General features: G+C 40.7%; 1 long non-coding RNA gene across 1 annotated transcript in view; it reads right to left on the reverse strand.

Annotated features, from left to right (window-relative positions):
- The window catches only part of LOC111865878, a 12,353-nt gene extending 8,231 nt beyond the window's left edge, over positions 1-4,122 (reverse strand). Inside the window, exon 1 of the long non-coding RNA XR_002843054.2 lies at positions 2,841-4,122. This is a non-coding gene — a long non-coding RNA (uncharacterized LOC111865878). The remainder of the gene's footprint in view (positions 1-2,840) is intronic.
- Between the last annotated feature and the right edge of the window lie 2,951 nt (positions 4,123-7,073).

Raw genomic sequence — 7,073 nt, forward strand, 5'->3', positions numbered from 1 at the left:
CAGCTGGACGAATCATACACGTCGAACTCCCCCAGACGATTTAAATCCCTGACGAAACATACACGACGAACCACGGCAACGGGTTAAGCACAGCCCCTTACAGACATGGAGAAGTGGATGTATAACCCCACATATTTTTAACTGAATCAATAGATGGAGGTGATCGGGTCACCTTCATGCCCTGTCTGCTTTACCCCCAGGGAAAGACTCCCTGCACCAACCGGAAGGAAGGTACCAGGGTTCAGAGCTGGTCTGGGTGCAGTGGCAAAAAGAAAACTCCTTCCCCCACTCACAATCAAACTCATATCCTATGGTTGTAGTGGTTATAGCCCAGCCACTATACAGACTGAGCTACTCAGCTCTCAATTGTAATTAACATATGTATGATTAATGACTGCATATTAACAATATCAATATTCCAGCATACAACCTACAACATACACACAGTAGTAACAAAATCCACATTTTCAGAACAAGCCACAATAAATAAAGAGAACACAGGAAAAGAAACAAAACATCGCATACCCACAGGTCAGTCGAATAAACAACTAGAACAGCAGCAGCAAGTAAGAAAAAACATATACAGGGCATAAATAAATACATGTTAAAATGCTCTGTGGTGGGTAGATGGGTTCAATCTGATCGCATTTAGTCAATACACCCATGTCTGGAAACGCTTCCTTTTGGCGCTAAGAGTCACAAAAGTTCCTCAGAGGATAATAATTTCCATATTAAATTCCCTTCATTTAAGTTATCTGTCATGTCATGTTAAGTTTCACTGACTGCAAGCCAATAATCTCCATGTTAAAGTCCCTCCATTTACAATATTCCTCACTTTAGTTTTCAGAACTATTGCTTCCCAGAGGAACCTTCAAATGGAATTAATGGTATTACGGTGAAACTCCCATTTAGAATTTCTTTGGGGACCACTGAATTTGGATATTAAATGGAGGAAATTTAATGCTGAGATTATTGCCTTGGTATCACTGCATGTTAAATGTATGAAAACATTAACGCACGAAACACGAACGGGAGTTGTACTTTATATGCAGTTCACATGAATAATGGAATCCATGTTGTGTGTGTCTCTTCTGTCTCCACATGCTCTTCCATGACTGTGCCCCTTGATTTAATACTATTCATTTAATGGGTAGAATTTATATAAAGACTAAATAACTAGAACTTTTAAAACAAATAACACCGAGTCAAGAATGGTGGAGCTATAACTCACCTCCCTCAAACGTCTTCATGGTGTAGTGCTTAATTATTAAGTGCTGGGACAACTTTAACTTTAACATCAAGTACTGCATGAAAACGTGTACAATACACAAGTAATTATACTTATTTTTCTGATGCAACTGACCATTCAAATTTGGATATTTGTATAGAGTTAAAGCCACCAATACACTAGATCATATCAAGAACAAAGATACTAAGAAAGAATTATGAATACACCCAGGGCAAATTAAGACAGATTAACAGAGACAGAACTTGACAGACCAAGGAATACCTTGGAAAATATGGAATTTATATACAAAGTTGGAACATGGTAGATTTCTTACAAAGGGGAGGGGAAAAGAAGCTTGAATGCCCCAGAAACAGGTCTGCTTATGTCAGAGAGACATATGGGAAAGATACAATGAAACATGTTGAGACATTGGAAAACTATGATCCCATGTTGCAGTTAAAGATTTAAAATATACAGAATGAGGTAGTCAGTTTCTACTGTAAGGTTTGATGATGTAATTACATGTGGCAAGTAGACTGCCTGCACAAAATGTAGGAATTTTGTTACCACAGCAGAGTGTACTGCATGTGCTATATTACAATAGAAGAAAGAGATTTTGAGTGCTGCTGGCATNCAATGACAACCCACTTCTTCGGAACAGTTTGTAGGTCCTGAAAAGGACCGTGGTTGCTGAGATGCTTGACTGGTGAGGGTCAAGCGGCGCATGCTGGTAGGAAGAGATGTTGGTTGCGGTGTGTGGACTGGCTGCAGTGCGGCTGTTGCTTGATCACAGCGAGGCAGCTGCTGGTGGAAGTCTGGTCTTTGAGCGCGGTCGCTGGAGCGGAGAGGCGGTAGCTACGCCAGTTGCCCAGGGTATCGGACATGACTACTGGCGAATCCAAGGTGGCCTAGCTGCCCAGTGAGTCAGGTGTGACCACCGGACAGCCGTGGCAGTCGTGGCTGGCGCAGCAAAGCGCCAATGCCTCCGTAGACCGAGCGCTGGCGACGAAGTGTGCTGATTGCTTGTAGACTGCTGATGTACTGATTGAAGACTGACTGTAGACTGACTGACTTGCGAGCATTGTGCTCCGCCTTTTGTACAATACTCAGTGGGCGGAGTGAAACTTGCAATTGAGGAGCAAGAATTTGCAGAGCGCTGATTGGCTAGCGAAAATGAGGAGCAGAAATTTGCAGTGCATGGTGGTATATATATGAATGAGACGTCCGGCAATGCGATATTCACAAAGGAGTGAGTGTTGTCTAAAAGACTGGTGGAAACAGCGTGCTATGTGGGATGTCCCCACAGAAGAAAGAGATTTTGAGTGCTGCTGGCATATCTATCATACTGATATTTAGAGATAACTAGCAATGCATATGCCTATGGCCACTGGAAGGCTGTTCCCACAAACTCACTGCAACTCACACAGCAGACATTATTTTACTTTTTTAAGTATACAGACACATGAAAGATGAAAACAGCAGCTGTACCCAAAATGACGAAGAGTTAACAGTTTTTCCTACGAAAATATTAATCTGACCTATGCGAAGAATCCTGCATGGTTCTTACTATTACATCAACTGAAAATACATGCAAGATGTTATGATGACTTACCTGTAGGACAGCAGCGACTCAATTTCTGCTTCTGTCAATATGATTGATGGTATTTCCACAACCAGAGGCAATTCTACAGGAATGGAGGAGGCCTCACAGGACTCAATTTCTCAAGCTCTCGGCAGGTGAGGTACTCCTAACCTTTCCCTGCAAACAATTTGAAATGAAACTGAGTGTATGTTCATCAATAGAAACTTACATTCTTTCCAGATGGGATGGCATAGTGGCAATATTCTACTTTTTGTTGGGAGGTGCTCAGAGTGAATCTCTGCCAGGACCCTGGACAGTCTCAAGTCATATTAAACAATTTCCTACGTTTATTCTCACACCATTTGGTTCTAACAGATCAGGTAGTATGCATGCAATTATGTGTTCATAAAGCAAAGTAGTTCTTTCAAAATTCACAAAAGTCTGAGACTGAGAGCAATGTGAATCAAGACATTTCTTTCTTGATCTGATCAAAAAAATTTGGGACCTGCATGTGTTACATAATCTGGTACTGCAGGGATCATAGGACAATGGCAGTTATTTTCAGTTGCTAAAGAAATTCTAACAGACTTCCTTGTCACATGGTCAACAATCCTTTGCATTGAAGAATGACAGATCCAAATCTCAACCTGAGGAATTGATTGTTTTCTTCAAACCTGAGAGCAAAGATAGTGTCTCAAATTATGTTAAAACCACTTCCTTCCACATCCTTTCCAATTCATACTCACTAATCATCCTCTCATTGCATGCTATATAATCTGAGCTATGGCAGTATCATTAAATAAAGCATACAAAAATAAGTATGAATTGTTATGAAAACTTCTCTTAATCACTTAACAAAACTGGCCAGGGTCTCTGAAAATGGAGACTGATCAGGTGCAAAAAGATCTGCTATACACTGATGTTCAACATGCATGTTGCTTGATGACAATTGGTCCAACCGAGTAGCTAGAGCCTGGAAGTTAAGCATATATTCATATTTACTGGCATCCATACCAATTCTTTCAGAATGCAAAGTAACAACATGCAGCACTTGACCAAAGGATTTCCCCAGCACTCATTCATTCATTCATTCATTTTCCATAGATCCATACAGTATATAATCAGGATGTGGAAATGGTCCTTAAAATACATATCAAAATAATCTTCAAAATAAATATACAAAATTGTCCATTATTTGCAACACTAGGTTAACATCAATTTTGCAGGTTGCAGATAGGCAAGCTTCATCATCATCAGTAATCTGTCAAAACGACAAGTCCACAGTCTCTTCCAAAACAATTCCTAAATTTAATGCGATCTAGAGCTTTCTACTTCAAATGACAGTATCCTCTTCTGTCCCCAAGGTCATCCAGCATCTTCTTACGTCTTCTTCCTCGTCTTCTTGTCACTTCTATCCGCCCCTCTGTCTTTCCTTTGATAACTTCTTTTAGAAGGCAGTTTCTGCCTAAAACATGACCAATCCAATTGGCCTTCCATTTTCTTATTTCTTGTAGGATATTCCTCTGCTCACTGACTCTAATTAACACTTCTTCATTTCTCACATAATCGGTCCAACTGATCTTCTCCATCCTTCTCCAACACCACATTTCAACACTTTCCAGATGTTTCTGATCTACTGCCCTAAGTGTCCATGTTTCAGCCCCATACAGAGCTATGCTCCAAATATAGCATTTCACTAGTTTCTTCCTCAAATTTAAGTCCAATTTGCTGGTAAAAAGATTCTTCTTCTTGCTAAATGCAGCTTTTGCCATGGCAATCCTGGATTTAATTTCACAAGTACACCTTCCATCATCTGTTAACAAGCTACCCAAATATTTAAAACATTTCACATTCTCCACTTGTTTTTGGTCTATCTTTATTGTGACTGGGGTTGGTTGTCTCGAAATTTTCATTACTTTTGTTTTCTCCACATTCATTTCCATGCCATAGCACCTTCCAATTTCAATTAGTCTATCAATCATGCCCTGTAGCACAGTTTCTTCCTTAGCCATTAACACAAGGTCATCTGCATATTTCACAGTTTGAATAATTTGCCCTCCTACTTTGAAGTCACCGAGCCCATCCAGAGCTTCCTTGGTAAGGCATTCGCTGTACAAGTTGAACAGAATTGGTGATAAACAGCATCCTTGTCGAACTCCTCTTCCAATCTGCACACTTCCTGTCTCCCCCCTGTCCAGTCGTACTCTAACTTTCTGATCCATGTACAATTTGCTAATCAATCTTCTTTCATGCCAATCGATACCTGTTTCTTTCAGGATCTGCATTAATTTGGTCCAGTTTACCCGGTCAAATGCCTTCTGCCAGTCTATGAAGCAAACACACAGTTCTTCATCTATCTCCAAAGTTCGTTCCGCTATAATTCTCATCATCCCAATTGCATCCCTGGTTCCTTTTCCTCTTCTAAATCCAAACTGATCTTCTCCAAGTACATCCTCTATTTTCCTTTCAATTCTTCTTTTAAGTATCTTTGCTATTATCTTTGCTGTATGTGCAATAAGACTTATTGTGCGATGGTCGCTGCATTTTGTAGCTTTTGTCTTTTTCTTTAAGGCAATCATTGTAACTTCTGTAAAGTCCTTGGGCCACTCTCCACTTTCATATATGGTGTTCATTAGTTTTGTCAGTGTTTTCAAACCACCTTCTCCCAGTAACTTGAGCACATCTCCAGGTACATCATCATCTCCTGTAGCCTTTCCCTTCCTCATTTCCTTGATAGCTTTTTCCACCTCACTTTGTAAAATATATGGTCCTTTCTCGTCTGTATCTACTTCTTCTTCCGGTTCAACTTCTAAGGTTTCTGGCCGATTAGGTCGATCATATAGTTCTGAAATATAATTTTCCCAAATTTTCAGCACTTGCCTCTGATCTACTATTCTATTCCCCTGGGAGTCTTCGATGCCAACATTTTGAATCCCATGATTCTCTTTCCATCCTAGTTCTTTTGTCTTCATGTACATCAAATCATAACGGCCTGTTCTTTGAAATTCCATAATCTCATTACATATCTTCTCAAGATATTCCTTTTTGGCCCTGTCCGTGGCTCTTTTCAATTCATTCCTCAGTCTCCTGTATTTCCTCCTGCCTTCTTCATTGTTGACATTCTTCCATTTCCTTCGCTCCTCCATTTTACTCATCATCTCCTGTGTAACCCATGGTTTTCTTGCTATCTTCTCAACTTTACCAACCAAATCACTGATCGTATCTAGCATGCATTCTTTTATATTGTTCCACTGTGCTTCAGCATTTCCGCTTTCGCCTTCAATTGCACCGAGTTTCTCTTCTAGGGTCTCTTGCGCGCTTTGTCTTTGAGCATATAACTTCTCCAAATCCCATCAGGGTCTGCGCCTTCGAAATCTTATAATTTTCTTCAACCTGGTTCGGAACTTGGCAACCAGTAAGTTGTGGTCAGAGTCAATATCTGCCCCAGGAAGCATCTTCACATCCTTCACACTGTTTCTGAATCGATGTTTCACAAGGATGTAGTCCAGCTGATGCCTCCTCCAATCCCCAGGTGCCTTCCATGTGTAAATTCTTCTCTTTGGCTTCTTGAACTAAGTGTTGGTGACAATCAGTCCATTTCTTTCACAAAAGTCAATAAGCATTTGACCCCTGTGATTCTGTCTTCCTAGTCCATGTGATCCAACAATATTCTGATATGGTTCATCTCCAACAATGCTATTCCAGTCTCCCAATATGATGCTGGTTGTGTCTCCTCTTCCATCTTCCTGAAGAATTTCTTCAATTGTGTCATACACATTTCCACTTCATCATCTTCATACTCTGATGTTGGCATGTACACTTGCATAATCAGTATATCTACCGGTTCCGCCTTTAACTTCAGAGCAATCAACACTGCTCACTACACTTTCATCTACTACTATTGCCCCACCTCTTTCAGCCCGTTCACCTCTGGAATAATACACCGTATAATCACCGCTTCTTATTTCGCCTTGTCCTTTCCACCGCACTTCGCTGACACCTAGAACAGACACCTCATTCTTCTGCTTTTCCGTTTTCAAATTCTCCAATTTGCATGCTTGATTCAAGGTCCTTACATTCCATGTTCCAATTTTGTAGCCGTGATGTTCCTTCTGATCTTCACACTTTTTGTTGTCGTAACGCCTGCATGACATTTCCTCTAGAAACACCCCCCCCAGCCCCCCGGAGATCCGATTGGGGGAGTAGTTTAACTCTGGATTGTTTGTCTCCAGAGGAAATATCTCGCATACATGGTATCTCTGT

The sequence above is a fragment of the Cryptotermes secundus genome, unplaced genomic scaffold, assembly GCF_002891405.2.
Source record: "Cryptotermes secundus unplaced genomic scaffold, Csec_1.0 scaffold1467, whole genome shotgun sequence".
Taxonomy (NCBI): Eukaryota; Metazoa; Arthropoda; class Insecta; order Blattodea; family Kalotermitidae; genus Cryptotermes; species Cryptotermes secundus.